Source organism: Triticum aestivum, chromosome 7A (genome assembly GCF_018294505.1).
Source record: "Triticum aestivum cultivar Chinese Spring chromosome 7A, IWGSC CS RefSeq v2.1, whole genome shotgun sequence".
Lineage (NCBI taxonomy): Eukaryota > Viridiplantae > Streptophyta > Magnoliopsida > Poales > Poaceae > Triticum > Triticum aestivum.
The window spans coordinates 669,369,865-669,380,221 of record NC_057812.1 but is presented as its reverse complement, the minus strand read 5'-3'; positions in this window follow the sequence as shown (position 1 = coordinate 669,380,221).

The following is a 10,357-nucleotide window of genomic DNA, read 5'->3' as shown; positions in this document are numbered from 1 at the left end:
GCTATGTATTTACTGTTTCTCCCCCCTCTTCTCTTCGGTAGACCCCGTGACGAGGCTGACGCCCCAGTTCGACTACGGAGTTGACGACCCCTCTCTCTTGCCAGAGCAACCAGGCAAGCCCCCCCTTGATCACCAGATATCGCCTATTCTCCTCTATACTGCTTGCATTAGAGTAGTGTAGCATGTTACTGCTTTCGTTAATCCTATTCTGATGCATAGCCTGACATTGTCGCTACATCTGTTGATACCTTACCTGCAATCCTAAATGCTTAGTATAGGATGCTAGTTTATCATCATTGGCCCTACATTCTTGTCAGTCTGCCTTGCTATACTATCGGGCCGTGATCACTTGGGAGGTGATCACGGGTATATACTATACATACATACATACTATACAGATGGTGACTAAAGTTCGGGTCAGCTCATTGAGTACCCGCAAGTGATTCTGACGAGGGGGCTGAAAGGACAGGTGGCTCCATCCCGGTAGAGGTGGGCCTGGGTTCCCGACGGCCCTCGACTGTTACTTTGTGGCGGAGCGACAGGGCAGGTTGAGACCACCTAGGAGACAGGTGGGCCTGGCCCTGTTCGGCGTTCGCGGATACTTAACACGCTTAACGAGATCTTGGTATTTGATCTGAGTCGGCTACGAGCCTATACGCACTAACCATCTACGTGGGAGTAGTTATGGGTATCCCGACGTCGTGGTATCAGCCGAAGCACTTCAGACGTCAGCGACGGAGCGGCGCGCGCCGGATTGGAACGTAAGCCTGCTCTTGTATTAAGGGGGCTAGTTCTGCTTCCGGCCGCCCACGCAACGTGCAGGTGTGCTATGGGCGATGGGCCCAGACCCCTGTGCGCTTAGGTTTAGACCGGCGTGCTGGCCTCTCTGTTTTGCCTAGGTGGGGCTGCGACGTGTTGATCTTCCGCGGCCGGGCATGACCCAGGAAAGTGTGTCCGGCCAAATGGGATCAAGCGTGTTGGGTTATGTGGTGCACCCCTGCAGGGAAGTTAATCTATTCGAATAGCCGTGATCTTCGGTAACAGGACGACTTGGAGTTGTACCTTGACCTTATGACAACTAGAACCGGATACTTAATAAAACACACCCTTCCAAGTTCCAGATACAACCGGTGATCGCTTTTCCTCAGGGATACGAGGAGAGGATCGCCGGGTAGGATTATGCTATGAGATGCTATTTGGAGATGCTACTTGGAGATGCTACTTGGAGGACTTCAATCTACTCTCTTCTACATGCTGCAAGACGGAGGCTGCCAGAAGCGTAGTCTTCGACAGGATTAGCTATCCCCCTCTTATTCTGGCATTCTGCAGTTCAGTCCACTGATATGGCCTCCTTACACATATACCCATGCATATGTAGTGTAGTTCCTTGCTTGCGAGTACTTTGGATGAGTACTCACGGTTGCTTTCTCCCCCTTTTCCCCTTTCCTTTCTTTCTGGTTGTCGCAACCAGATGCTGGAGTCCAGGAGCCAGACGCCACCGTCGACGACGACCCCTACTACACTGGAGGTGCCTACTACTACGTGCAGCCCGCTGACGACGACCAGGAGTAGTTTAGGAGGATCCCAGGCAGGAGGCCTGCGCCTCTTTCGATCTGTATCCCAGTTTGTGCTAGCCTTCTTAAGGCAAACTTGTTTAACTTATGTCTGTACTCAGATATTGTTGCTTCCGCTGACTCGTCTATGATCGAGCACTTGTATTCGAGCCCTCGAGGCCCCTGGCTTGTATTATGATGCTTGTATGACTTATTTTATGTTTTAGAGTTGTGTTGTGATATCTTCCCGTGAGACCCTGATCTTGATCGTACACATTTGCGTGCATGATTAGTGTACGATTGAATCGGGGGCGTCACAAATATACAAGCCAAGTTCTGTAATGTGAAATCCCCACTAGTATATGAAGGTGACAACATAGGAGACTCTCTATCATGAAGATCTTGGTGCTACTTTGAAGCACAAGTGTGGTAAAAGGATAGTAACATTGCCCCTTCTCTCTTTTTCTCTTACTTTTTTTATTTGGGTCTTTTCTCTTTTTTATGGCCTCTTTTTCTATTTTTTTCGTTCGGAATCTCATCCTGACTTGTGGGGGAATCATAGTCTCCATCATCCTTTCCTCACTTGGGACAATGCTCTAATAATGATGATCATCACACTTTATTTACTTACAATTCAAGAATTACAACTCAATACTTAGAACAAAATATGACTCTATGTGAATGCCTCCGGCGGAGTACCGAGATACGCAATGAATCAAGAGTGACATGTATGAAAGAATTATGAACGATGGCTTTGCCACAAATACGATGTCAACTACATGATCATGCAAAGCAATATGCCAAGCGTGTCATAATAACGGAACGGTGGAAAGTTGCATGGGAATATATCTCGGAATGGCTATGGAAATGCCATAATAGGTAGGTATGGTGGCTGTTTTGAGGAAGGTATATGGTGGGTGTGATACCGGCGAAAGGTGCGCGGTATTCGAGAGGCTAGCAATGGTGGAAGGGTGAGAGTGCGTGTAATCCATGGACTCAACATTAGTCATAAAGAACTCACATACTTATTGCAAAAACCTATTAGTTATCGAAACAAAGTACTACACGCATGCTCCTAGGGGGATAGATTGGTAGGAAAAGACCATCGCTCGTCCCCGACGCCACTCATAAGGAAGACAATCAATAAATAAATCATGCTCCGACTTCATCACATAACGGTTCACCATACGTGCATGCTACGGGAATCACACACTTTAACACAAGTATTTCTCAAATACACAACTACTAAACTAGCACGACTCTAATATCACCATCTTCATCTCTCAAAACAATTACCAAGTATCAAACTTCTCATAATATCCAATGCACTTTTTGTATGATAGTTTTCATTATACCGATCTTGGATGCCTATTATATTAGGACTAAATTCATACCCAAAGCAAATTACCATGCTGTTCTAAAGGACTCTCAAAATAATATAAGTGAAGCATGAGAGATCAATTATTTCTATAAAATAGAACCACCACCGTGCTCTAAAAAGATATAAGTGAAGCACCAGAGCAAAATTATCTAGCTCAAAAAATATAAGTGAAGCACATAGAGTATTCTAACAAATTCCAATTTATGTGTGTCTCTCCCAAAAGCTGTGTACAGCAAGGATGATTGTGTTAAACTAAAAAGAAAAGACTCAAATCATACAAGACGCTCCAAGCAAAACACAAATCATGTGGTGAATAAAAATATAGCTCCAAGTAAAGTTACCGATGGACGAAGACAAAAGAGGGGATGCCTTCCGGGGCATCCCCAAGCTTAGGCTTTTGGTTGTCCTTCGATTTTACCTTGGGATGCCTTGGGAATCCACAAGCTTAGGCTCTTGCCACTCCTTGTTCCATAATCCATCAAATCTTACCCAAACTTGAAAACTTCACAACACAAAACTCAAAAAGAAAATCTCATGAGCTCCGTTAGTAAAAGAAAACAAACTACCACTTCAAGGTACTATAATGAACCCATTATTTATTTATATTGGTGTTAAACCTACTGTATTACAACTTCTCTATGGTTCATAAACTCTATTACTAGCCATAGATTCATCAAAATAAGCAAACAACACACGAAAAACAGAATCTGTCAAAAACAGAACAATCTGTAGTAATCTGTAGGTTTCGACTACTTATGGAACCCAAAAAAATTCTAAAATAAATTTCTTGACGTGAGGAATTTATCTATTAATCATATTCAAAAATAATTAACTAAGTAGCACTCTTCAATAAAAAATGGCAGCAATTCTCGTGAGCGCTAAAGTTTCTGTTTTTTACAACAAGATCACAAAGACTTTCCCCAAGTCTTCCGAAAGGTTCTAATTGGAACAAACATTAATTAAAAGCATAAAACCACATCTAAACAGAGGCTAGATGAATTATTTATTACTAAACAGAATCAAAAAGCAAGGAACAAAAATAAAATTGGGTTACCTCCCGACAAGCGCTATCGTTTAACGCCCCTAGCTAGGCATAAAAGCAAGGATAGATCTAGGTATTGCCATCTTTGGTAGGCAATCCATAAGTGGATATCATAATATATTCATAAGGTAATTTAATTTTATTTCTAGGAAAGTGTTCCATGCCTTTCCTTAATGGAAATTGGAATCTAATATTCCCTTCTTTCATATCAATAATTGCACCAATCGTTCTAAGGAAAGGTCTACCAAGAATAATAGGACATGAAGGATTAAAATCTATATCAAGGACAATGAAATCTACGGGCACATAATTCCTATTTGCAACAATAAGAACATCATTAGTTCTTTCCATAGGTTTCTTAATGGTGGAATCCGCAAGATGCAAGTTTAAAGAGCAATCATCAAATTCATGGAAACCTAGCAAATCACACAAAGTTTTTGGAATCGTGGAAACACTAGCACCCAAATCACACAAAAGCAAAGCATTCATGATCTTTAATTTTAATTTTAGTAGTAGGTTCCCACTCATCATAAAGTTTTCTAGGGATAGAAACTTCCAATTCAAGATTTTCTTCATAAGATTGCATCAAAGCATCAACGATGTGTTTGGTAAAAGCGTTATTTTGACTATAAGCATGCGGAGAATTTAGCACGGATTGCAAAAAGGAAATACAATATATCAAAGAGCAATTATCATAAATAATTCCCTGAAATCCAAAATAGTGTGTTCATTGCTATCCAAAGTTTTGACCTCTCCAATCCCGCTTTTATCAATTTCTGCATCAAGATCTAAAAACTCCGAATCATTGGGACGCCTTCTAACTAAAGTTGACTCATCTCCAGTCCCATCATTATCAAGATTCATATTGCAAAAAAAAGATTTAATATAGACACATCAATAACTTTTAGATCTTCATCATTATTATCATGGAAACTAGAAGGACACGCTTTCACAAAGCAATCTTTCTTAGCACGCATCCTAGCGGTTCTTTCTTTGCACTCATCAGTGGAAATTCTCATGGATTTGAGAGACTCATTGATATCATGCTTAGGTGGGATAGATCTAAGTTTCAAAGAATCAACATCAAGAGAAATCCTATCCACGTTCCTAGCCAACTCATCAATCTTAGACAATTTTTCTTCAATCAAAGCATTGAAACTCTTTTACGAACTAATAAATTATTTAATATTAGATTCAAAATCAGAGGGTACCTTATTATAATTTCCATAAGAATTGTTGTAGGAATTACCATAATTATTAGAGGAATTGCTAGGAAATGGCCTAGGATTAAAATTACCTCTATACGCGTTATTACCAAAATTGTTCCTACCAACAAAATTCACATCCATAGATTCATTATTATTCTCAATCAAAGTAGACAAAGGCACATCATTAGGATTAGAAGGAACACTCTTATTAGCAAACAATTTCATAAGTTCATCCATCTTTCTACTCAAAACATTAATTTCTTCTATTGCATGCACATTTTTACTAGTAGAGCTTTCAGTGTGCCATTGAGAATAATTGACCATAATATTATCTAGGAGTTTAGTAGCTTCTTGATAACCCAGAAGTATAGGGGATCGCAACAGTTTTCGAGGGTAGAGTATTCAACCCAATTTTATTGATTCGACACAAGGGGAGCCAAAGAATATTCTCAAGTATTAGCAGCTGAGTTGTCAATTCAACCACACCTGGAAACTTAATACCTACAGCAAAGTATTTAGTAGCAAAGTAATATGATAGTAGTGGTAACGGTAGCAAAAGGTAATGATAGTAAAAGTAATGTTTTTGGTATTTTGTAGTGATGATAGCAATAGCAACGGAAAAGTAAATAAGCGAAGAACAATATATGGAAAGCTCGTAGGCAATGGATCAGTGATGAAGAATTATGCCGGATGTGGTTCATCATGTAACAGTCATAACCTAGGGTGACACAGAACTAGCTCCAATTCATCGATGTAATGTAGGCATGTATTCCGAATATAGTCATACGTGCTTATGGAAAAGAACTTGCATGACATCTTTTGTCCTACCCTCCCGTGGCAGCAGGGTCCTAGCGGAAACTAAGGGATATTAAGGCCTCCTTTTAATAGAGTACCGGACCAAAGCATTAACACTTAGTGAATACATGAACTCCTCAAACTACGATCATCACCGGTAAGTATCCCGATTATTGTCACTTCGGGGTTAACGGATCATAACACATAGTAGGTGACTATAGACTTGCAAGATAGGATCAAAAACTCTCATATATTGATGAAAACATATTAGGTTCAGATCTGAAATCATGGCACTCGGGCCCTAGTGACAAGCATTAAGCATAGCAAAGTCATAGCAACATCAATCTCAGAACATAGTGGATACTAGGGATCAAACCCTAACAAAACTAACTCAATTACATGATAGATCTCATCCAACCCATCACCGTCCAGCAAGCCTATGATGGAATTACTCACGCAAAGCGGTGAGCATCATGAAATTGGTGATGGAGGATGGTTGATGATGACGATGGCGACGGATTCCCCTCTCCGGAGGCCCAAATGAACTCCAGATCAGCCCTCCCGAGAGGTTTTAGGGCTTGGCAGCGGCTCCGTATCGTAAAACGCGATGAATCTTTTTCTCTGATTTTTTCTCCCCGAAAGCAAATATATAGAGTTGGGGTTGAGGTTGGAGGAGCTCCAGGGGGCCCACGAGGTAGGGGGGCGCTCCCCCCACCCTCGTGGACAGGTGGTGGCCACCTGGTCTTCATCTTTTGCAAGGATTTTTTATATTTTCCGAATAGATGTTCCATGAAGTTTCAGGTCATTCCAAGAACTTTTGTTTCTGCACATAAATAACACCATGATAATTCTGCTGAAAACAGCGTCAGTCCGGGTTAGTTCCATTCAAATCATGCAAGTTAGAGTCCAAAACAAGGGCAAAAGTGTTTGGAAAAGTAGATACGATGGAGACGTATCAACTCCCCCAAGCTTAAACCTTTGCTTGTCCTCAAGCAATTTAGTTGACAAACTGAAAGTGATAAAGAAAAACTTTTACAAACTCTGTTTGCTCTTGTTGTTGTAAATATGTAAAGCCAACATTCAAGTTTTCAACAAAGATTATGACTAACCACATTCACAATAATGCTTAGGTCTCAAGCTTACTCATATCAATGGCATAATCAACTAGCGAGCAATAATAATAAATCTCGGATGACAACACTTTCTCAAAACAATCATAATATGATATAACAAGATGGTATCTCGCTAGCCCTTTCTGAGACCGCAAAACATAAATGTAGAGCACCTTTAAAGATCAAGGACTGACTAAACATTGTAATTCATTGTAAAAGAGATCCAGTCAAGTCATACTCAATGTAAACTAACTATAATGAATGCAAATGACAGTGGTGCTCTCCAACTGGTGCTTTTTAATAAGAGGATGATGACTCAGCATAAAAGTAAATATATAGGCCCTTCACAGAGGGAAGCAGGGATTTGTAGAGGTGCCAGAGCTCAGTTTTGAAATAGAGATGAATAATATTTTGAGCGGTATACTTTCATTGTCAACATAACAACCAAGAGATGGCAATATCTTCCATGCTACACACATTATAGGCGGTTCCCAAACAGAATGGTAAAGTTTATACTCCCCCTTCCACCAACAAGCATCAATCCATGGCTTGCTCGAAACAACGAGTGCCTCCAACTAACAAGAGTCCCAGGGGGAGTTTTGTTTGCAATTATTTTGATTTAGTTTGCATAAAGCATGGGACTGGGCATCCCGGTGACCAGCCATTTTTCTCGTGAGTGAGGAGCGGAGTCCACTCCTCTTGAGAATAACCCGCCTAACATGGAAGATACGGACAACCCTAGTTGATACATGAGCTATTCGAGCATACAAAACAGGATATTTATTTGAAGGTTTAGAGTTTGGCACATACAAATTTACTTGGAACGATAGGTAGATACCGTAAATAGGTAGGTATGGTGGACTCATATGGAATAACTTTGGGGGTTTAAGGGATTGGATGCACAAGCAGTATTCCCGCTTAGTACAGGTGAAGGCTAGCAAAAGACTGGGAAGCGACCAGCTAGAGAGCGACAACAGTCATGAACATGCATTAAAATTAATCAACACCGAATGCAAGCATGAGTAGGATATAATCCACCATCAACATAAATATCATGAAGGCTATGTTGATTTTGTTTCAACTACATGCGTGAACATGCGCCAAGTCAAGTCACTTAAATCATTCAGAGGAGGATACCACCCTATCATACCACATCACAACCATTTTAATAGCATGTTGGCACGCAAGGTAAACCATTATAACTCATAGCTAATCAAGCATGGCACAAGAAACTATGATCTCTAGTTGTCATTGCAAACATGTTTATTCATAATAGGCTGAATCAGGAACGATGAACTAATCATATTTACAAAAACAAAAGAGGTCGAGTTCATACCATCCTTTCTCATCTTAGTCAGTCCATCATATATCGTCATAATTGCCTTTCACTTGCACGACCGAACGATGTGAATAATAATAATAGTGCGCGTGCATTGGACTAAGCTGGAATCTGCAAGCATTCAATAAACAGGAGAAGACAAGGCAATATGGGCTCTTTTGTCAGATCAACAATTATGCATATAAGAGCCACTTCAACAATTTAATTATGGTCTTCTCCCATCGAACCCCAAAGAAAAGAAAAGAAATAAAACTATTTACACAGGAAAGCTCCCAACAAGTAAAAGAAGAACATGAAATCTTTTTGGGTTTTCTTTTTAATTACTACTACAAGCATGGAAAGTAAACAAATTAAAAGCTATGACTAATTTTTTTTGGTTTTTCTTAAGGTTTATTAAACACACAAGAAGAAAGCATAAAAAGGAGATAAACTAGCATGGATGATACAATGAAAAAGAATGAGCACCGACATCTTAGCAATGAGTGTGTGAACATAAATGTAATGTCGGTGAGAGATACGTACTCCCCCAAGATTAGGCTTTTGGCCTAAGTTGGTCTATGGCCACGGTTGGCCTGGCAGATATCCATAATAGTAGTTGGGGTCGTACTGCGATGAAGAAGACTCTGATTGCCACTGGTTGGCAATCATCTCGAGATCCCACTGGTAATTAGACTGTCGTGGAGGATCAACTGGTGGTTCAGACTTTGGCTCTGTGGCTGGTGCAGGGTTCCGGTAGGCGTGAATGTCCTCCGGCGAGATGAGGTACTGGCCTGCAGATAAATCAAACAAGGAAGCAGCAGGCAAGGTAATAGTAGAAGTTTTGCACAAAAGTATTGGTGAGTAAGAGATACTGTTCGCGTTGGTCGTGGAGGAAGTCAGTGAGGCCTGCATTATTAGCCAATTCATAAAAATCCTCATAATTCCCGGTGGCTCTCAAGAAATCATCGGAGGGCCATTCACACGGCCTAACCTCCGCGGTGCGAGGCATATTATACTTAGGCTTCTGTGCCTCTTCATTTTGCTTTTCCCTTGAGCTTCGGCTCGATGAGCCCCTCAAAAATCTCTTCATCATTTTCTGAAAAATTCTGAAATTTTTAGTAACTTCAAAAATAAAAGTGAACCAAACTCAATAATATTGATAGCAACTACTCATACAAGTGCCTAGAGCCTATATCATGCATCAAAACTACTTGGAACCATATAAATTTGACATGCAAGCTCAAGAACATGGTCACCTAGGCAGCACAAATTTGCAATGAATAAATCACTAGAACAAAAACTAATTGGACCAACGGAAGAGTCACATACCAAGGAACAATCTCCCCAAGTAGTTTTGTGAGAGGTGCTTTGAGCAAGGAGATCAAAAATGGCAGCAAAATGAGCTAGAACTCGTGCTTGAGCTAGATATTCATGTTTGCGGGAGGAAGAAGAAGTGTGTGGGTGCAGGAATAAGTGGAGGAAGGCCACCGTGGGCCCACGAGGCAGGGGGCGCGCCCTTGACCCTCGTGGCCAGGTGCCAGCTCCTCCTGATGTGTTCTCAGTGCCAAATATTCTCAAATATTCTAGAAAAAATCATATTTAAATTTCAGGGCATTTGGAGAACTTTTATTTTCGGGATATTTTTATATTGCATGGATAATTCAGATAACCGACAGAAAATACTATTTTATTTTATTTAATATAAATAATAGAAAGTAAGAGTAGGGTACAGAAGGTTGTGCCTTCTAGTTTCATCCATCTCATGATCATCAAAAGGAATCCACTAACAAGGTTGATCACGTCTTGTTAACGAACTCATTCCGAATAACATGGAACCGGATTCGAATAACACTATGTTACCTCAACGGGGATATGCACGTCCCCAATAATAAGAATATCATATTTCTTCTTGACAGTAGGAAGAGGAAATTGAAAACCTCCAAATATA